The 20870-nt window shown below is 48.9% G+C and overlaps 18 non-coding genes across 18 annotated transcripts; 10 read left to right on the forward strand and 8 right to left on the reverse strand.

The window, feature by feature from the left end:
- Window positions 1-981: 981 nt before the first annotated feature.
- trnal-cag (transfer RNA leucine (anticodon CAG)) lies at window positions 982-1064 on the reverse strand. The gene has a single exon. It is a non-coding gene; the product is annotated as a tRNA-Leu (tRNA).
- A 96-nt stretch (window positions 1065-1160) lies between these two features.
- On the forward strand, window positions 1161-1234 carry trnam-cau (transfer RNA methionine (anticodon CAU)). The gene has a single exon. It is a non-coding gene; the product is annotated as a tRNA-Met (tRNA).
- Window positions 1235-2617: 1383 nt separating this feature from the next.
- Window positions 2618-2691, forward strand: trnam-cau (transfer RNA methionine (anticodon CAU)). Its single transcript has one exon. It is a non-coding gene; the product is annotated as a tRNA-Met (tRNA).
- A 1205-nt stretch (window positions 2692-3896) lies between these two features.
- On the reverse strand, window positions 3897-3979 carry trnal-cag (transfer RNA leucine (anticodon CAG)). The gene has a single exon. It is a non-coding gene; the product is annotated as a tRNA-Leu (tRNA).
- Window positions 3980-4075: 96 nt separating this feature from the next.
- Window positions 4076-4149, forward strand: trnam-cau (transfer RNA methionine (anticodon CAU)). Its single transcript has one exon. It is a non-coding gene; the product is annotated as a tRNA-Met (tRNA).
- A 1204-nt stretch (window positions 4150-5353) lies between these two features.
- On the reverse strand, window positions 5354-5436 carry trnal-cag (transfer RNA leucine (anticodon CAG)). The gene has a single exon. It is a non-coding gene; the product is annotated as a tRNA-Leu (tRNA).
- A 96-nt stretch (window positions 5437-5532) lies between these two features.
- Window positions 5533-5606, forward strand: trnam-cau (transfer RNA methionine (anticodon CAU)). The gene has a single exon. It is a non-coding gene; the product is annotated as a tRNA-Met (tRNA).
- A 2122-nt stretch (window positions 5607-7728) lies between these two features.
- trnam-cau (transfer RNA methionine (anticodon CAU)) lies at window positions 7729-7802 on the forward strand. Its single transcript has one exon. It is a non-coding gene; the product is annotated as a tRNA-Met (tRNA).
- A 3399-nt stretch (window positions 7803-11201) lies between these two features.
- On the reverse strand, window positions 11202-11284 carry trnal-cag (transfer RNA leucine (anticodon CAG)). Its single transcript has one exon. It is a non-coding gene; the product is annotated as a tRNA-Leu (tRNA).
- A 96-nt stretch (window positions 11285-11380) lies between these two features.
- Window positions 11381-11454, forward strand: trnam-cau (transfer RNA methionine (anticodon CAU)). The gene has a single exon. It is a non-coding gene; the product is annotated as a tRNA-Met (tRNA).
- Window positions 11455-12658: 1204 nt separating this feature from the next.
- Window positions 12659-12741, reverse strand: trnal-cag (transfer RNA leucine (anticodon CAG)). The gene has a single exon. It is a non-coding gene; the product is annotated as a tRNA-Leu (tRNA).
- A 96-nt stretch (window positions 12742-12837) lies between these two features.
- trnam-cau (transfer RNA methionine (anticodon CAU)) lies at window positions 12838-12911 on the forward strand. Its single transcript has one exon. It is a non-coding gene; the product is annotated as a tRNA-Met (tRNA).
- Window positions 12912-14291: 1380 nt separating this feature from the next.
- Window positions 14292-14365, forward strand: trnam-cau (transfer RNA methionine (anticodon CAU)). The gene has a single exon. It is a non-coding gene; the product is annotated as a tRNA-Met (tRNA).
- Window positions 14366-15569: 1204 nt separating this feature from the next.
- On the reverse strand, window positions 15570-15652 carry trnal-cag (transfer RNA leucine (anticodon CAG)). The gene has a single exon. It is a non-coding gene; the product is annotated as a tRNA-Leu (tRNA).
- Window positions 15653-15748: 96 nt separating this feature from the next.
- Window positions 15749-15822, forward strand: trnam-cau (transfer RNA methionine (anticodon CAU)). The gene has a single exon. It is a non-coding gene; the product is annotated as a tRNA-Met (tRNA).
- A 1943-nt stretch (window positions 15823-17765) lies between these two features.
- trnal-cag (transfer RNA leucine (anticodon CAG)) lies at window positions 17766-17848 on the reverse strand. Its single transcript has one exon. It is a non-coding gene; the product is annotated as a tRNA-Leu (tRNA).
- Window positions 17849-20137: 2289 nt separating this feature from the next.
- On the reverse strand, window positions 20138-20220 carry trnal-cag (transfer RNA leucine (anticodon CAG)). The gene has a single exon. It is a non-coding gene; the product is annotated as a tRNA-Leu (tRNA).
- Window positions 20221-20316: 96 nt separating this feature from the next.
- Window positions 20317-20390, forward strand: trnam-cau (transfer RNA methionine (anticodon CAU)). Its single transcript has one exon. It is a non-coding gene; the product is annotated as a tRNA-Met (tRNA).
- Window positions 20391-20870: the final 480 nt, after the last annotated feature.

Here is a 20870-nt window from a genome sequence, read left to right on the forward strand (position 1 = left end):
ACACCCGTGGCTTAGAAAGAAAGAGTGAGGTTCTCTGTCCCCTTCCGTGTGGGTTTCCCTGTGTCTCCTGGGGGCAAAAGGCCACAGCTCCTCTTCAGGGCAGGTGAAATGATGTTTTGTAGAAAACTGTGAGGTTCCAGGTAAATTCCCTGAATCTCATCCAGCGACATTGTGTGTAGACCCGTGCCATCCTTTTATATACAATGAAGTGAAAATTCTGCATTCATGCTGGCTAACACTGAATGAAGGCAGTAATAGCATCCCTCTCATATTCATGTAACACATGGCCACATCCTCCTGAGGTTTTGTGAAGTTTCAAAGGCCATATTGCTGCACTGGCCCGGTCCTGCAGATTTGCCTTATACAAAGTTCGGAAGATTAGACCCTTCCAATCAGAGCAGGCCACACAACTCCTTGTCCAAGCTCTTTGTTTTCTCCAGACTGGGCTACTGTTATGCTCCCTTGGCGGGTCTTCCGGCACGTACTATCAAGCCTCTGCAACTGATCCAGGATGCAGCAGCGAGAGTGGTCTTCAACGAGCCAAAGAAAGCCCACGTCACACCTCTCTTCATAATTTTGCACTGGCTACCAATAGCTGTTCGCATCAGATTCAAGATACTGATGTTTGCCTACAAGATAACCACTGGCTCTGCAGCAATATACCTAAAGTCGCTGGTTCAGACCTATGCTTGCGTTCTGCAAGTGAACGACACCTCGTGGTGCCATCCCAAAGAGGCACAAAATCACTCTCAAGGACCTTTTCCTGGACTGTTCCCAGCTGGTGGATCGGCTTGCCTATCTCAATTCAATCAGCGGAGGCTTTAACCATTTTCAAAAAGTGTCTAAAAACTCATCCTTGTCTTCAACGCCTGCCCAATGAATACTAGCATTTGCCAAATGCTGTGTTTTGTCAAAGTTAACGCCCTGCTGGCTCAACGTAGCAGAAGACTGAAGTCTCTGTCTGCAGCCAAAGGATAGATCTGTCAGAAGTGGGATTCGAACCCACGCCTCCAGGGGAGACTGCGACCTGAACGCAGCGCCTTAGACCGCTCGGCCATCCTGACACACTTGGTTGGCTAGGGATGGCCTGTTGGAGCCACACCTGAATGCACGGATCTAGAAGCTACTTATTCTCTGTTTGGGCGCCCTTTAGCCCACAAGCCTCGTTGGCGCAGTTAGGCAGTGCGTCAGTCTCATAATCTGAAGGACGTGAGTTCGAGCCTCACACGGGGCAGAGTGGTGCTTTTTTCTGATCACTGAGAGCGCTTAGACCAGGGTTATCAAACTAAATTCCTTTAGGGCCCGAGCCCTGTAGAGTGTTCTTCCAACCCTTCTCAAACACACAAGGCATGTAGTTTTCAAATGAGCCTGAAGGCCATGATTAGTTGGATCAGGTGTGTTCAATCAGGCTTGAATCTAAACTCTGCAGGTCTCCGGCCTTCCAGGGACTGAGTTTGACACCCGTGGCTAAGAAAGAAAGAGTGAGGTTCTCTGTCCCCTTCCGTGTGTGTTTCCCTGTGTCTCCTGGGGGCAAAAGGCAACAGCTCCTCTTCAGGGCAGGTGAAATGAGGTTTTGTGGAAAACTGTGAGGTTCCAGGTAAATTCCCTGAATCTAATCCAGCGACATTGCGTGTAGACCCGTGCCATCCTTTCAGATACAATGAAGTGAAAATTCTGCATTCATGCTGGCTAACACTGCATGAAGGCAGTAATAGAATCCCTCTCATATTCATGTAACACATGGCCACGTCGTCCTGAGGTTTTGTGAAGTTTCAAAGGCCATATTGCTGCACTGGCCCGGTCCTGCAGATTTGCCTTATACAACGTTCGGGAGATTAGACCCTTCCGATCCGAGCAGGCCACACAACTCCTTGTCCAAGCTCTTTGTTTTCTCCAGACTGGGCTACTGTTATGCTCACTTGGTGGGTCTTCCGGCACGTACTATCAAGCCTCTGCAACTGATCCAGGATGCAGCAGCGAGAGTGGTCTTCAACGAGCCAAAGAAAGCCCACGTCACACCTCTCTTCATAATTTTGCACTGGCTACCAATAGCTGTTCGCATCAGATTCAAGATACTGATGTTTGCCTACAAGATAACCACTGGCTCTGCAGCAATATACCTAAAGTCGCTGGTTCAGACCTATGCTTGCGTTCTGCAAGTGAACGACGCCTCGTGGTGCCATCCCAAAGAGGCACAAAATCACTCTCAAGGACCTTTTCCTGGACTGTTCCCAGCTGGTGCATCGGCTTGCCTATCTCAACTCGAGCAGCGGAGGCTTTAACCATTTTCAAAAAGCGTCTAAAAACTCATCCTTGTCTTCAACGCCTGCCCAATGAATACTAGCATTTGCCAAATGCTGTGTTTTGTCAAAGTTAACGTCCTGCTGGCTCAACGTAGCAGAAGACTGAAGTCTCTGTCTGCAGCCAAAGGATAGATCTGTCAGAAGTTGGATTCGAACCCACACCTCCAGGGGAGACTGCGACCTGAACACAGCGCCTTAGACCGCTTGGCCATCCTTACACCCTTGATTGGCTAGGGATGGCCTGTTGGAGCCACACCTGAATGCAAGGATCTAGAAGCTACTTATTCTCTGTTTGTGCACCCTTTAGCTCACAAGCCTCGTTGGCGCAGTTAGGCAGCGCGTCAGTCTCATAATCTTAAGGTTGTGAGTTCGAGCCTCACACGGGGCAGAGTGGTGCTTTTTTTCTGATCACTGAGAGCGCTTAGACCAGGGGTATCAAACTAAATTCCTTTAGGGCCCGAGCCCTGTAGAGTGTTGTTCCAAACCTTCTCAAACACACAAGGCATGTAGTTTTCAAATGAGCCTGAAGGCCATGATTAGTTGGATCAGGTGTGTTCAATCAGGCTTGAATCTAAACTCTGCAGGTCTCCGGCCTTCCAGGGACTGAGTTTGACACCCGTGGCTTAGAAAGAAAGAGTGAGGTTCTCTGTCCCCTTCCGTGTGGGTTTCCCTGTGTCTCCTGGGGGCAAAAGGCCACAGCTCCTCTTCAGGGCAGGTGAAATGATGTTTTGTAGAAAACTGTGAGGTTCCAGGTAAATTCCCTGAATCTCATCCAGCGACATTGTGTGTAGACCCGTGCCATCCTTTTATATACAATGAAGTGAAAATTCTGCATTCATGCTGGCTAACACTGAATGAAGGCAGTAATAGCATCCCTCTCATATTCATGTAACACATGGCCACATCCTCCTGAGGTTTTGTGAAGTTTCAAAGGCCATATTGCTGCACTGGCCCGGTCCTGCAGATTTGCCTTATACAAAGTTCGGAAGATTAGACCCTTCCAATCAGAGCAGGCCACACAACTCCTTGTCCAAGCTCTTTGTTTTCTCCAGACTGGGCTACTGTTATGCTCCCTTGGCGGGTCTTCCGGCACGTACTATCAAGCCTCTGCAACTGATCCAGGATGCAGCAGCGAGAGTGGTCTTCAACGAGCCAAAGAAAGCCCACGTCACACCTCTCTTCATAATTTTGCACTGGCTACCAATAGCTGTTCGCATCAGATTCAAGATACTGATGTTTGCCTACAAGATAACCACTGGCTCTGCAGCAATATACCTAAAGTCGCTGGTTCAGACCTATGCTTGCGTTCTGCAAGTGAACGACACCTCGTGGTGCCATCCCAAAGAGGCACAAAATCACTCTCAAGGACCTTTTCCTGGACTGTTCCCAGCGGGTGGATCGGCTTGCCTATCTCAATTCAATCAGCGGAGGCTTTAACCATTTTCAAAAAGTGTCTAAAAACTCATCCTTGTCTTCAACGCCTGCCCAATGAATACTAGCATTTGCCAAATGCTGTGTTTTGTCAAAGTTAACGCCCTGCTGGCTCAACGTAGCAGAAGACTGAAGTCTCTGTCTGCAGCCAAAGGATAGATCTGTCAGAAGTGGGATTCGAACCCACGCCTCCAGGGGAGACTGCGACCTGAACGCAGCGCCTTAGACCGCTCGGCCATCCTGACACACTTGGTTGGCTAGGGATGGCCTGTTGGAGCCACACCTGAATGCACGGATCTAGAAGCTACTTATTCTCTGTTTGGGCGCCCTTTAGCCCACAAGCCTCGTTGGCGCAGTTAGGCAGTGCGTCAGTCTCATAATCTGAAGGACGTGAGTTCGAGCCTCACACGGGGCAGAGTGGTGCTTTTTTCTGATCACTGAGAGCGCTTAGACCAGGGCTGTCAAACTGAATTCCTTTAGGGCCCGAGCCCTGTAGAGTGTTCTTCCAACCCTTCTCAAACACACAAGGCATGTAGTTTTCAAATGAGCCTGAAGGCCATGATTAGTTGGATCAGGTGTGTTCAATCAGGCTTGAATCTAAACTCTGCAGGTCTCCGGCCTTCCAGGGACTGAGTTTGACACCCGTGGCTTAGAAAGAAAGAGTGAGGTTCTCTGTCCCCTTCCGTGTGGGTTTCCCTGTGTCTCCTGGGGGCAAAAGGCCACAGCTCCTCTTCAGGGAAGGTGAAATGATGTTTTGTGGAAAACTGTGAGGTTCCAGGTAAATTCCCTGAATCTCATCCAGCGACATTGCGTGTAGACCCGTGCCATCCTTTTGTATACAATGAAGTGAAATTTCTGCATTCATGCTGGCTAACACTGAATGAAGGCAGTAATAGCATCCCTCTCATATTCATGTAACACATGGCCACATCCTCCTGAGGTTTTGTGAAGTTTCAAAGGCCATATTGCTGCACTGGCCCGGTCTTGCAGATTTGCCTTATACAAAGTTCGGAAGATTAGACCCTTCCGATCAGAGCAGGCCACACAACTCCTTGTCCAAGCTCTTTGTTTTCTCCAGACTGGGCTACTGTTATGCTCCCTTGGCGGGTCTTCCGGCACGTACTATCAAGCCTCTGCAACTGATCCAGGATGCAGCAGCGAGAGTGGTCTTCAACGAGCCAAAGAAAACCCACCTCACACCTCTCTTCATAATTTTGCACTGGCTACCAATAGCTGTTCGCATCAGATTCAAGATACTGATGTTTGCCTACAAGATAACCACTGGCTCTGCAGCTATATACCTAAAGTCGCTGGTTCAGACCTATGCTTGCGTTCTGCTAGTGAACGACGCCTCGTGGTGCCATCCCAAAGAGGCACAAAATCACTCTCAAGGACCTTTTCCTGGACTGTTCCCAGCTGGTGCATCGGCTTGCCTATCTCAACTCGAGCAGCGGAGGCTTTAACCATTTTCAAAAAGTGTCTAAAAACTCATCCTTGTCTTCAACGCCTGCCCAATGAATACTAGCATTTGCCAAATGCTGTGTTTTGTCAAAGTTAACGTCCTGCTGGCTCAACGTAGCAGAAGACTGAAGTCTCTGTCTGCAGCCAAAGGATAGATCTGTCAGAAGTGGGATTCGAACCCACACCTCCAGGGGAGACTGCGACCTGAACACAGCGCCTTAGACCGCTTGGCCATCCTGACACCTTTGATTGGCTAGGGATTGCCTGTTGGAGCCACACCTGAATGCAAGGATCTAGAAGCTACTTATTCTCTGTTTGTGCACCCTTTAGCTCACAAGCCTCGTTGGCGCAGTTAGGCAGCGCGTCAGTCTCATAATCTGAAGGTTGTGAGTTCGAGCCTCACACGGGGCAGAGTGGTGCATTTTTTCTGATCACTGAGAGCGCTTAGACCAGGGGTATCAAACTAAATTCCTTTAGGGCCCGAGCCCTGTAGAGTGTTGTTCCAAACCTTCTCAAACACACAAGGCATGTAGTTTTCAAATGAGCCTGAAGGCCATGATTAGTTGGATCAGGTGTGTTCAATCAGGCTTGAATCTAAACTCTGCAGGTCTCCGGCCTTCCAGGGACTGAGTTTGACACCCGTGGCTTAGAAAGAAAGAGTGAGTTTCTCTGTCCCCTTCCGTGTGGGTTTCCCTGTGTCTCCTGGGTGCAAAAGGCCACAGCTCCTCTTCAGGGCAGGTGAAACGATGTTTTGTAGAAAACTGTGAGGTTCCAGGTAAATTCCCTGAATCTCATCCAGCGACATTGTGTGTAGACCCGTGCCATCCTTTTATATACAATGAAGTGAAAATTCTGCATTCATGCTGGCTAACACTGAATGAAGGCAGTAATAGCATCCCTCTCATATTCATGTAACACATGGCCACATCCTCCTGAGGTTTTGTGAAGTTTCAAATGCCATATTGCTGCACTGGCCCGGTCCTGCAGATTTGCCTTATACAAAGTTCGGAAGATTAGACCCTTCCGATCAGAGCAGGCCACATAACTCCTTGTCCAAGCTCTTTGTTTTCTCCAGACTGGGCTACTGTTATGCTCCCTTGGCGGGTCTTCCGGCACGTACTATCAAGCCTCTGCAACTGATCCAGGATGCAGCAGCGAGAGTGGTCTTAAACGAGCCAAAGAAAGCCCACGTCACACCTCTCTTCATAATTTTGCACTGGCTACCAATAGCTGTTCGCATCAGATTCAAGATACTGATGTTTGCCTACAAGATAACCACTGGCTCTGCAGCAATATACCTAAAGTCGCTGGTTCAGACCTATGCTTGCGTTCTGCAAGTGAACGATGCCTCGTCGTTCCAGGGACTGAGTTTGACACCCGTGGCTAAGAAAGAAAGAGTGAGGTTCTCTGTCCCCTTCCGTGTGGGTTTCCCTGTGTCTCCTGGGGGCAAAAGGCCACAGCTCCTCTTCAGGGCAGGTGAAATGATGTTTTGTGGAAAACTGTGAGGTTCCAGGTAAATTCCCTGAATCTCATCCAGCGACATTGCGTGTAGACCCGTGCCATCCTTTCATATACTATGAAGTGAAAATTCTGCATTCATGCTGGCTAACAATGCATGAAGGCAGTAATAGAATCCCTCTCATATTCGTGTAACACATGGCCACGTCGTCCTGAGGTTTTGTGAAGTTTCAAAGGCCATATTGCTGCACTGGCCCGGTCCTGCAGATTTGCCTTATACAACGTTCGGGAGATTAGACCCTTCCGATCAGAGCAGGCCACACAACTCCTTGTCCAAGCTCTTTGTTTTCTCCAGACTGGGCTACTGTTATGCTCCCTTGGCGTGTCTTCCGGCACGTACTATCAAGCCTCTGCAACTGATCCAGGATGCAGCAGCGAGAGTGGTCTTCAACGAGCCAAAGAAAGCCCACGTCACACCTCTCTTCATAATTTTGCACTGGCTACCAATAGCTGTTCGCATCAGATTCAAGATACTGATGTTTGCCTAGAAGATAACCACTGGCTCTGCAGCAATATACCTAAAGTCGCTGGTTCAGACCTATGCTTCTGTTCTGCAAGTGAACGACGCCTCGTGGTGCCATCCCAAAGAGGCACAAAATCACTGTCAAGGACCTTTTCCTGGACTGTGCCCAGCTGGTGGATCGGCTTGCCTATCTCAATTCAATCAGCGGAGGCTTTAACCATTTTCAAAAAGTGTCTAAAAACTCATCCTTGTCTTCAATGCCTGCCCAATGAATACTAGCATTTGCCAAATGCTGTGTTTTGTCAAAGTTAACACCCTGCTGGCTCAACGTAGCAGAAGACTGAAGTCTCTGTCTGCAGCCAAATGATAGATCTGTCAGAAGTGGGATTCGAACCCAAGCCTCCAGGGGAGAGTGCGACCTGAACGCAGAGCCTTAGACCGCTCGGCCATCCTGACACCCTTTCTTGGCTAGGGATTGCCTGTTGGAGCCACACCTGAATGCAAGGATCTAGAAGCTACTTATTCTCTGCTTGGGCGCCCTTTAGCCCACAAGCCTCGTTGGCGCAGTTAGGCAGCGCGTCAGTCTCATAATCTGAAGGTCGTGAGTTCGAGTCTCACACGGGGCAGAGTGGTGCTTTTTTTCTGATCACTGAGAGCGCTTAGACCAGGGGTATCAAACTAAATTCCTTTAGGGCCCGAGCCCTGTAGAGTGTTGTTCCAACCCTTCTCAAACACACAAGGCATGTAGTTTTCAAATGAGCCTGAAGGCCATGATTAGTTGGATCAGGTGTGTTCAATCAGGCTTGAATCTAAACTCTGCAGGTCTCCGGCCTTCCAGGGACTGAGTTTGACACCCGTGGCTTAGAAAGAAAGAGTGAGGTTCTCTCTCCCCTTCCGTGTGGGTTTCCCTGTGTCTCCTGGGGGCAAAAGGCCACAGCTCCTCTTCAGGGCAGCTGAAATGATATTTTGTGGAAAACTGTGAGGTTCTAGGTAAATTCCCTGAATCTCATCCAGCGACATTGCGTGTAGATCCGTGCCATCCTTTTATATACAATGAAGTGAAAATTCTGCATTCATGCTGGCTAACACTGAATGAAGGCAGTAATAGCATCCCTCTCATATTCATGTAACACATGGCCACATCCTCCTGAGGTTTTGTGAAGTTTCAAAGGCCATATTGCTGCACTGGCCCGGTCCTGCAGATTTGCCTTATACAAAGTTCGGAAGATTAGACCCTTCCGATCAGAGCAGGCCACACAATTCCTTGTCCAAGCTCTTTGTTTTCTCCAGACTGGGCTACTGTTATGCTCCCTTGGCGGGTCTTCCGGCACGTACTATCAAGCCTCTGCAACTGATCCAGGATGCAGCAGCAAGAGTGGTCTTAAACGAGCCAAAGAAAGCCCACGTCACACCTCTCTTCATAATTTTGCACTGGCTACCAATAGCTGTTCGCATCAGATTCAAGATACTGATGTTTGCCTACAAGATAACCACTGGCTCTGCAGCAATATACCTAAAGTCGCTGGTTCAGACCTATGCTTGCGTTCTGCAAGTGAACGACGCCTCGTGGTGCCATCCCAAAGAGGCACAAAATCACTCTCAATGACCTTTTCCTGGACTGTTTCCAGCTGGTGGATCGGCTTGCCTATCTCAATTCGAGCAGCGGAGGCTTTAACCATTTTCAAAAAGTGTCTAAAAACTCATCCTTGTCTTCAACGCCTACCCAATGAATACTAGCATTTGCCAAATGCTGTGTTTTGTCAAAGTTAACGCCCTGCTGGCTCAACGTAGCAGAAGACTGAAGTCTCTGTCTGCAGCCAAAGGATAGATCTGTCAGAAGTGGGATTCGAACCCTCACCTCCAGGGGATACTGCGATCTGAACGTAGCACCTTAGACCGCTCGGCCATCCTGACACCCTTGATTGGCTAGCGATGGCCTGTTGGAGCCACACCTGAATGCAAGGATCTAGAAGCTACTTATTCTCTGTTTGGGCGCTCTTCAGCCTACAAGCCTCTTTGGTGCAGTTAGGCAGTGCATCAGTCTCATAATCTGATTGTCGTGAGTTCGAGCCTCACACGGGGCAGAGTGGTGCTTTTTTCTGATCACTGAGAGTGCTTAGACCAGGGGTATCAAACTAAATTCCTTTAGGGCCCGAGCCCTGTAGAGTGTTGTTCCAACCCTTCTCAAACACACAAGGCATGTAGTTTTCAAATGAGCCTGAAGGCCATGATTAGTTGGATCAGGTGTGTTCAATCAGGCTTGAATCTAAACTCTGCAGGTCTCCGGCCTTCCAGGGACTGAGTTTGACACCCGTGGCTTAGAAAGAAAGAGTGAGGTTCTCTGTCCCCTTCCGTGTGGGTTCCCTGTGTCTCCTGGGGGCAAAAGGCCACAGCTCCTCTTCAGGGCAGGTGAAATGATGTTTTGTGGAAAACTGTGAGGTTCCAGGTAAATTCCCTGAATCTCATCCAGCGACATTGCGTGTAGACCCGTGCCATCCTTTTATATACAATGAAGTGAAAATTCTGCATTCATGCTGGCTAACACTGAATGAAGGCAGTAATAGCATCCCTCTCATATTCATGTAACACATGGCCACATCCTCCTGAGGTTTTGTGAAGTTTCAAAGGCCATATTGCTGCACTGGCCCGGTCCTGCAGATTTGCCTTATACAAAGTTCGGAAGATTAGACCCTTCCGATCAGAGCAGGCCACACAACTCCTTGTCGAAGCTCTTTGTTTTCTCCAGACTGGGCTACTGTTATGCTCCCTTGGCGGGTCTTTCGGCACGTACTATCAAGCCTCTGCAACTGATCCAGGATGCAGCAGCGAGAGTGGTCTTAAACGAGCCAAAGAAAGCCCACGTCACACCTCTCTTCATAATTTTGCACTGGCTACCAATAGCTGTTCGCATCAGATTCAAGATACTGATGTTTGCCTACAAGATAACCACTGGCTCTGCAGCAATATACCTAAAGTCGCTGGTTCAGACCTATGCTTGCGTTCTGCAAGTGAACGACGCCTCGTCGTTCCAGGGACTGAGTTTGACACCCGTGGCTAAGAAAGAAAGAGTGAGGTTCTCTGTCCCCTTCCGTGTGGGTTTCCCTGTGTCTCCTGGGGGCAAAAGGCCACAGCTCCTCTTCAGGGCAGGTGAAATGAGGTTTTGTGGAAAACTGTGAGGTTCCAGGTAAATTCCCTGAATCTAATCCAGCGACATTGCGTGTAGACCCGTGCCATCCTTTCATATACAATGAAGTGAAAATTCTGCATTCATGCTGGCTAACACTGCATGAAGGCAGTAATAGAATCCCTCTCATATTCATGTAACACATGGCCACGTCGTCCTGAGGTTTTGTGAAGTTTCAAAGGCCATATTGCTGCACTGGCCCGGTCCTGCAGTTTTGCCTTATACAACGTTCGGGAGATTAGACCCTTCCGATCAGAGCAGGCCACACAACTCCTTGTCCAACCTCTTTGTTTTCTCCAGACTGGGCTACTGTTATGCTCACTTGGCGGGTCTTCCGGCACGTACTATCAAGCCTCTGCAACTGATCCAGGATGCAGCAGCGAGAGTGGTCTTCAACGAGCCAAAGAAAGCCCACGTCACACCTCTCTTCATAATTTTGCACTGGCTACCAATAGCTGTTCGCATCAGATTCAAGATACTGATGTTTGCCTACAAGATAACCACTGGCTCTGCAGCAATATACCTAAAGTCGCTGGTTCAGACCTATGCTTGCGTTCTGCAAGTGAACGACGCCTCGTGGTGCCATCCCAAAGAGGCACAAAATCACTCTCAAGGACCTTTTCCTGGACTGTTCCCAGCTGGTGGATCGGCTTGCCTATCTCAATTCAATCAGCGGAGGCTTTAACCATTTTCAAAAAGTGTCTAAAAACTCATCCTTGTCTTCAACGCCTGCCCAATGAATACTAGCATTTGCCAAATGCTGTGTTTTGTCAAAGTTAACGCCCTGCTGGCTCAACGTAGCAGAAGACCTAAGTCTCTGTCTGCAGCCAAAGGATAGATCTGTCAGAAGTGGGATTCGAACCCACGCCTCCAGAGGAGACTGCGACCTGAACGCAGCGCCTTAGACTGCTCGGCCATCCTGACACACTTGGTTGGCTAGGGATGGCCTGTTGGAGCCACACCTGAATGCACGGATCTAGAAGCTACTTATTCTCTGTTTGGGCGCCCTTTAGCTCACAAGCCTCATTGGCGCAGTTAGGCAGCGCGTCAGTCTCATAATCTGAATGTCGTGAGTTCGATCCTCACACGGGGCAGAGTGGTGCTTTTTTCTGATCACTGAGAGCGCTTAGACCAGGGTTATCAAACTAAATTCCTTTAGGGCCCGAGCCCTGTAGAGTGTTCTTCCAACCCTTCTCAAACACACAAGGCATGTAGTTTTCAAATGAGCCTGAAGGCCATGATTAGTTGGATCAGGTGTGTTCAATCAGGCTTGAATCTAAACTCTGCAGGTCTCCGGCCTTCCAGGGACTGAGTTTGACACCCGTGGCTTAGAAAGAAAGAGTGAGGTTCTCTGTCCCCTTCCGTGTGGGTTTCCCTGTGTCTCCTGGGGGCAAAAGGCCACAGCTCCTCTTCAGGGAAGGTGAAATGATGTTTTGTGGAAAACTGTGAGGTTCCAGGTAAATTCCCTGAATCTCATCCAGCGACATTGCGTGTAGATCCGTGCCATCCTTTTGTATACAATGAAGTGAAAATTCTGCATTCATGCTGGCTAACACTGAATGAAGGCAGTAATAGCATCCCTCTCATATTCATGTAACACATGGCCACATCCTCCTGAGGTTTTGTGAAGTTTCAAAGGCCATATTGCTGCACTGGCCCGGTCCTGCAGATTTGCCTTATACAAAGTTCGGAAGATTAGACCCTTCCGATCAGAGCAGGCCACACAACTCCTTGTCCAAGCTCTTTGTTTTCTCCAGACTGGGCTACTGTTATGCTCCCTTGGCGGGTCTTCCGGCACGTACTATCAAGCCTCTGCAACTGATCCAGGATGCAGCAGCGAGAGTGGTCTTCAACGAGCCAAAGAAAACCCACCTCACACCTCTCTTCATAATTTTGCACTGGCTACCAATAGCTGTTCGCATCAGATTCAAGTTACTGATGTTTGCCTACAAGATAACCACTGGCTCTGCAGCTATATACCTAAAGTCGCTGGTTCAGACCTATGCTTGCGTTCTGCAAGTGAACGACGCCTCGTGGTGCCATCCCAAAGAGGCACAAAATCACTCTCAAGGACCTTTTCCTGGACTGTTCCCAGCTGGTGCATCGGCTTGCCTATCTCAACTCGAGCAGCGGAGGCTTTAACCATTTTCAAAAAGTGTCTAAAAACTCATCCTTGTCTTCAACGCCTGGCCAATGAATACTAGCATTTGCCAAATGCTGTGTTTTATCAAAGTTAACGCCCTGCTGGCTCAACGTAGCAGAAGACCTAAGTCTCTGTCTGCAGCCAAAGGATAGATCTGTCAGAAGTGGGATTCGAACCCACGCCTCCAGAGGAGACTGCGACCTGAACGCAGCGCCTTAGACTGCTCGGCCATCCTGACACACTTGGTTGGCTAGGGATGGCCTGTTGGAGCCACACCTGAATGCACGGATCTAGAAGCTACTTATTCTCTGTTTGGGCGCCCTTTAGCCCACAAGCCTCGTTGGCGCAGTTAGGCAGCGCGTCAGTCTCATAATCTGAAGGTCGTGAGTTTGAGTCTCACACGGGGCAGAGTGGTGCTTTTTTTCTGATCACTGAGAGCGCTTAGACCAGGGTTATCAAACTAAATTCCTTTAGGGCCCGAGCCCTGTAGAGTGTTGTTCCAACCCTTCTCAAACGCACAAGGCATGTAGTTTTCAAATGAGCCTGAAGGCCATGATTAGTTGAATCAGGTGTGTTCAATCAGGCTTGAATCTTAACTCTGCAGGTCTCCGGCCTTCCAGGGACTGAGTTTGACACCCGTGGCTTAGAAAGAAAGAGTGAGGTTCTCTGTCCCCTTCCGTGTGGGTTTCCCTGTGTCTCCTGGGGGCAAAAGGCCACAGCTCCTCTTCAGGGCAGGTGAAATAATGTTTTGTGGAAAACTGTGAGGTTCCAGGTAAATTCCCTGAATCTCATCCAGCGACATTGCGTGTAGACCCGTGCCATCCTTTTATATACAATGAAGTGAAAATTCTGCATTCATGCTGGCTAACACTGAATGAAGGCAGTAATAGCATCCCTCTCATATTCATGTAACACATGGCCACATCCTCCTGAGGTTTTGTGAAGTTTCAAAGGATATATTGCTGCACTGGCCCGGTCCTGCAGATTTGCCTTATACAAAGTTCGGAAGATTAGACCCTTCCGATCAGAGCAGGCCACACAACTCCTTGTCCAAGCTCTTTGTTTTCTCCAGACTGGGCTACTGTTATGCTCCCTTGGTGGGTCTTCCGGCACGTACTATCAAGCCTCTGCAACTGAACCAGGATGCAGCAGCGAGAGTGGTCTTAAACGAGCCAAAGAAAGCCCACGTCACACCTCTCTTCATAATTTTGTACTGGCTACCAATAGCTGTTCGCATCAGATTCAAGATACTGATGTTTGCCTACAAGATAACCACTGGCTCTGCAGCAATATACCTAAAGTCGCTGGTTCAGACCTATGCTTGCGTTCTGCAAGTGAACGACGCCTCGTGGTGCCATCCCAAAGAGGCACAAAATCACTCTCAAGGACCTTTTCCTGGACTGTTCCCAGCTGGTGGATCGGCTTGCCTATCTCAATTCAATCAGCGGAGGCTTTAACCATTTTCAAAAAGTGTCTAAAAACTCATCCTTGTCTTCAACGCCTGCCCAATGAATACTAGCATTTGCCAAATGCTGTGTTTTGTCAAAGTTAACGCCCTGCTGGCTCAACGTAGCAGAAGACCTAAGTCTCTGTCTGCAGCCAAAGGATAGATCTGTCAGAAGTGGGATTCCCACGCCTCCAGGGGAGACTGCGACCTGAACGCAGCGCCTTAGACTGCTCGGCCATCCTGACACACTTGGTTGGCTAGGGATGGCCTGTTGGAGCCACACCTGAATGCACGGATCTAGAAGCTACTTATTCTCTGTTTGGGCGCCCTTTAGCCCACAAGCCTCATTGGCGCAGTTAGGCAGCGCGTCAGTCTCATAATCTGAATGTCGTGAGTTCGATCCTCACACGGGGCAGAGTGGTGCTTTTTTCTGATCACTGAGAGCGCTTAGACCAGGGCTGTCAAACTGAATTCCTTTAGGGCCCGAGCCCTGTAGAGTGTTCTTCCAACCCTTCTCAAACACACAAGGCATGTAGTTTTCAAATGAGCCTGAAGGCCATGATTAGTTGGATCAGGTGTGTTCAATCAGGCTTGAATCTAAACTCTGCAGGTCTCCGGCCTTCCAGGGACTGAGTTTGACACCCGTGGCTTAGAAAGAAAGAGTGAGGTTCTCTGTCCCCTTCCGTGTGGGTTTCCCTGTGTCTCCTGGGGGCAAAAGGCCACAGCTCCTCTTCAGGGAAGGTGAAATGATGTTTTGTGGAAAACTGTGAGGTTCCAGGTAAATTCCCTGAATCTCATCCAGCGACATTGCGTGGAGATCCGTGCCATCCTTTTGTATACAATGAAGTGAAAATTCTGCATTCATGCTGGCTAACACTGAATGAAGGCAGTAATAGCATCCCTCTCATATTCATGTAACACATGGCCACATCCTCCTGAGGTTTTGTGAAGTTTCAAAGGCCATATTGCTGCACTGGCCCGGTCCTGCAGATTTGCCTTATACAAAGTTCGGAAGATTAGACCCTTCCGATCAGAGCAGGCCACACAACTCCTTGTCCAAGCTCTTTGTTTTCTCCAGACTGGGCTACTGTTATGCTCCCTTGGCGGGTCTTCCGGCACGTACTATCAAGCCTCTGCAACTGATCCAGGATGCAGCAGCGAGAGTGGTCTTCAACGAGCCAAAGAAAACCCACCTCACACCTCTCTTCATAATTTTGCACTGGCTACCAATAGCTGTTCGCATCAGATTCAAGTTACTGATGTTTGCCTACAAGATAACCACTGGCTCTGCAGCTATATACCTAAAGTCGCTGGTTCAGACCTATGCTTGCGTTCTGCAAGTGAACGACGCCTCGTGGTGCCATCCCAAAGAGGCACAAAATCACTCTCAAGGACCTTTTCCTGGACTGTTCCCAGCTGGTGCATCGGCTTGCCTATCTCAACTCGAGCAGCGGAGGCTTTAACCATTTTCAAAAAGTGTCTAAAAACTCATCCTTGTCTTCAACGCCTGCCCAATGAATACTAGCATTTGCCAAATGCTGTGTTTTGTCAAAGTTAACATCCTGCTGGCTCAACGTAGCAGAAGACTGAAGTCTCTGTCTGCAGCCAAAGGATAGATCTGTCAGAAGTGGGATTCGAACCCACGCCTCCAGGGGAGACTGCGACCTGAACACAGCGCCTTAGACCGTTCGGCCATCCTGACACCCTTGATTGGCTAGGGATGGCCTGTTGGAGCCACACCTGAATGCAAGGATCTAGGAGCTACTTATTCTCTGTTTGTGCACCCTTTAGCTCACAAGCCTCGTTGGCGCAGTTAGGCAGCGCGTCAGTCTCATAATCTGAAGGTTGTGAGTTCGAGCCTCACACAGGGCAGAGTGGTGCTTTTTTTCTGATCACTGAGAGCGCTTAGACCAGGGGTATCAAACTAAATTCCTTTAGGGCCCGAGCCCTGTAGAGTGTTGTTCCAAACCTTCTCAAACACACAAGGCATGTAGTTTTCAAATGAGCCTGAAGGCCATGATTAGTTGGATCAGGTGTGTTCAATCAGGCTTGAATCTAAACTCTGCAGGTCTCCGGCCTTCCAGGGACTGAGTTTGACACCCGTGGCTTAGAAAGAAAGAGTGAGGTTCTCTGTCCCCTTCCGTGTGGGTTTCCCTGTGTCTCCTGGGGGCAAAAGGCCACAGCTCCTCTTCAGGGCAGGTGAAATGATGTTTTGTAGAAAACTGTGAGGTTCCAGGTAAATTCCCTGAATCTCATCCAGCGACATTGTGTGTAGACCCGTGCCATCCTTTTATATACAATGAAGTGAAAATTCTGCATTCATGCTGGCTAACACTGAATGAAGGCAGTAATAGCATCCCTCTCATATTCATGTAACACATGGCCACATCCTCCTGAGGTTTTGTGAAGTTTCAAATGCCATATTGCTGCACTGGCCCGGTCCTGCAGATTTGCCTTATACAAAGTTTGGAAGATTAGACCCTTCCGATCAGAGCAGGCCACATAACTCCTTGTCCAAGCTCTTTGTTTTCTCCAGACTGGGCTACTGTTATGCTCCCTTGGCGGGTCTTCCGGCACGTACTATCAAGCCTCTGCAACTGATCCAGGATGCAGCAGCGAGAGTGGTCTTAAACGAGCCAAAGAAAGCCCACGTCACACCTCTCTTCATAATTTTGCACTGGCTACCAATAGCTGTTCGCATCAGATTCAAGATACTGATGTTTGCCTACAAGATAACCACTGGCTCTGCAGCAATATACCTAAAGTCGCTGGTTCAGACCTATGCTTGCGTTCTGCAAGTGAACGATGCCTCGTCGTTCCAGGGACTGAGTTTGACACCCGTGGCTAAGAAAGAAAGAGTGAGGTTCTCTGTCCCCTTCCGTGTGGGTTTCCCTGTGTCTCCTGGGGGCAAAAGGCCACAGCTCCTCTTCAGGGCAGGTGAAATGATGTTTTGTGGAAAACTGTGAGGTTCCAGGTAAATTCCCTGAATCTCATCCAGCGACATTGCGTGTAGACCCGTGCCATACTTTCATATACTATGAAGTGAAAATTCTGCATTCATGCTGGCTAACAATGCATGAAGGCAGTAATAGAATCCCTCTCATATTCATGTAACACATGGCCACGTCGTCCTGAGGTTTTGTGAAGTTTCAAAGGCCATATTGCTGCACTGGCCCGGTCCTGCAGATTTGCCTTATACAACGTTCGGGAGATTAGACCCTTCCGATCAGAGTAGGCCACACAACTCCTTGTCCAAGCTCTTTGTTTTCTCCAGACTGGGCTACTGTTATGCTCCCTTGGCGTGTCTTCCGGCACGTACTATCAAGCCTCTGCAACTGATCCAGGATGCAGCAGCGAGAGTGGTCTTCAACGAGCCAAAGAAAGCCCACGTCACACCTCTCTTCATAATTTTGCACTGGCTACCAATAGCTGTTCGCATCAGATTCAAGATAATGATGTTTGCCTACAAGATAACCACTGGCTCTGCAGCAATATACCTAAAGTCGCTGGTTCAGACCTATGCTTCCGTTCTGCAAGTGAACGACGCCTCGTGGTGCCATCCCAAAGAGGCACAAAATCACTGTCAAGGACCTTTTCCTGGACTGTGCCAAGCTGGTGGATCGGCTTGCCTATCTCAATTCAATCAGCGGAGGCTTTAACCATTTTCAAAAAGTGTCTAAAAACTCATCCTTGTCTTCAATGCCTGCCCAATGAATACTAGCATTTGCCAAATGCTGTGTTTTGTCAAAGTTAACACCCTGCTGGCTCAACGTAGCAGAAGACTGAAGTCTCTGTCTGTAGCCAAAGGATAGATCTGTCAGAAGTGGGATTCAAACCCACGCCTGCAGGGGAGACTGCGACCTGAACGCAGCGCCTTAGACCGCTCGGCCATCCTGACACCCTTTCTTGGCTAGGGATGGCCTGTTGGAGCCACACCTGAATGCAAGGATCTAGAAGCTACTTATTCTCTGCTTGGGCGTCCTTTAGCCCACAAGCCTCGTTGGCGCAGTCAGGCACCTCGTCAGTCTCATAATCTGAAGGTCGTGAGTTCGAGTCTCACACGGGGCAGAGTGGTGCTTTTTTCTGATCACTGAGAGCGCTTAGACCAGGGGTATCAAACTAAATTCCTTTAGGGCCCGAGCCCTGTAGAGTGTTCTTCCAACCCTTCTCAAACACACAAGGCATGTAGTTTTCAAATGAGCCTGAAGGCCATGATTAGTTGGATCAGGTGTGTTCAATCAGGCTTGAATCTAAACTCTGCAGGTCTCCGGCCTTCCAGGGACTGAGTTTGACACCCATGGCTTAGAAAGAAAGAGTGAGGTTCTCTGTCCCCTTCCGTGTGGGTTTCCCTGTGTCTCCTGGGGGCAAAAGGTCACAGCTCCTCTTCAGGGCAGGTGAAATGATGTTTTGTGGAAAACTGTGAGGTTCCAGGTAAATTCCCTGAATCTCCAGCGACATTGCGTGTAGACCCATGCCATCCTTTTATATAAAATGCAGTGAAAATTCTGCATTCATGCTGGCTAACACTGAATGAAGGCAGTAATAGCATCCCTCTCATATTCATGTAACACATGGCCACATCCTCCTGAGGTTTTGTGAAGTTTCAAAGGTAAATTCCCTGAATCTCATCCAGCGACATTGCGTGTAGACCCGTGGCATCCTATCATATACAATGAAGTGAAAATTCTGCATTCATGCTGGCTAACACTGCATGAAGGCAGTAATAGAATCCCTCTCATATTCATGTAACACATGGCCACATCGTCCTGAGGTTTTGTGAAGTTTCAAAGGCCATATTGCTAAACTGGCCCGGTCCTGCAGATTTGCCTTATACAACGTTCGGAAGATTAGACCCTTCCGATCAGAGCAGGCCACACAACTCCTTGTCCAAGCTCTTTGTTTTCTCCAGACTGGGCTACTGTTATGCTCCCTTGGCGGGTCTTCCGGCACGTACTATCAAGCCTCTGCAACTGATCCAGGATGCAGCAGGGAGAGTGGTCTTCAACGAGCCAAAGAAAGCCCACGTCACACCTCTCTTCATAATTTTGCACTGGCTATCAATAGCTGTTCGCATCAGATTCAAGATACTGATGTTTGCCTACAAGACAACCACTGGCTCTGCAGCAATAAACCTAAAGTCGCTGGTTCAGACCTATGCTTGCGTTCTGCAAGTGAACGATGCCTCGTCGTTCCAGGGACTGAGTTTGACACCCTTGGCTAAGAAAGAAAGAGTGAGGTTCTCTGTCCCCTTCCGTGTGGGTTTCCCTGTGTCTCCTGGGGGCAAAATGCCACAGCTCCTCTTCAAGGCTGGTGAAATGATGTTTTGTGGAAAACTGTGAGGTTCCAGATAAATTCCCTGAATCTCATCCAGCGACATTGCGTGTAGACCCGTGCCATCCTTTCATATACAATGAAGTGAAAATTCTGCATTCATGCTGGCTAACACTGCATGAAGGCAGTAATAGAATCCCTCTCATATTCATGTAACACATGGCCACGTCGTCCTGAGGTTTTGTGAAGTTTCAAAGGCCATATTGCTGCACTGGCCGGTCCTGCAGATTTGCCTTATACAACGTTCGGAAGATTAGACCCTTCCGATCAGAGCAGGCCACACAACTCCTTGTCCAAGCTCTTTGTTTTCTCCAGACTGGGCTACTGTTATGCTCCCTTGGCGGGTCTTCCGGCACGTACAATCAAGCCTCTGCAACTGATCCAGGATGCAGCAGCGAGAGTGGTCTTCAACGAGCCAAAGAAAGCCCACGTCACACCTCTCTTCACAATTTTGCACTGGCTACCAATAGCTGTTCGCATCAGATTCAAGATACTGATGTTTGCCTACAAGAGAACCACTGGCTCTGCAGCAATATACCTAAAGTCGCCGGTTCAGACTTATGCTTGAGTTCTGCAAGTGAACGACGCCTCGTGGTGCCATCCCAAAGAGGCACAAAATCACTCTCAAGGACCTTTTCCTGGACTGTTCCCAGCTGGTGGATCGGCTTGCCTATCTCAATTCAAGCAGCGGAGGCTTTAACCATTTTCAAAAAGTGTCTAAAAACTCATCCTTGTCTTCAACGCCTGCCCAATGAATACTAGCATTTGCCAAATGCTGTGTTTTGTCAAAGTTAACGCCCTGCTGGCTCAACGTAGCAGAAGACTGAAGTCTCTGTCTGCAGCTAAAGGATAGATCTGTCAGAAGTGGGATTCGAACCCACGCCTCCAGGGGAGACTGCGACCTGAACGCAGCGCCTTAGACCGCTCGGCCATCCTGAAACCCTTGCTTGGCTAGGGATGGCATGTTGGAGCCACACCTGAATGCAAGGATCTAGAAGCTGCTTATTCTCTGTTTGGGCGCCCACAAGCCCACAAGCCTCGTTGGTGCAGTTAGGCAGCGCGTCAGTCTCATAATCTGAAGGTCGTGAGTTCGAGCCTCACACGGGGCAGAGTGGTGCTTTTTTTCTGATCACTGAGAGCGCTTAGACCAGGGCTATCAAACTAAATTCCTTTAGGGCCCGAGCCCTGTAGAGTGTTGTTCCAACCCTTCTCAAACACACAAGGCATGTAGTTTTCAAATGAGCCTGAAGGCCATGATTAGTTGGATCTGGTGTGTTCAATCAGGCTTGAATCTAAACTCTGCAGGTCTCCGGCCTTCCAGGGACTGAGTTTGACACCCGTGGCTTAGAAAGAAAGAGTGAGGTTCTCTGTCCCCTTCCGTGTGGGTTTCCCTGTGTCTCCTGGTGGCAAAAGGCCACAGCTCCTCTTCAGGGCAGGTGAAATGATGTTTTGTGGAAAACTGTGAGGTTCCAGGGAAATTCCCTGAATCTCATCCAGCAACATTGCGTGTAGACCCGTGCCATCCTTTTATATACAATGAAGTGAAAATTCTGCATTCATGCTGGCTAACACTGAATGAAGGCAGTAAT

The sequence above is a fragment of the Carassius carassius genome, chromosome 22 (assembly GCF_963082965.1).
Source record: "Carassius carassius chromosome 22, fCarCar2.1, whole genome shotgun sequence".
NCBI lineage: Eukaryota > Metazoa > Chordata > Actinopteri > Cypriniformes > Cyprinidae > Carassius > Carassius carassius.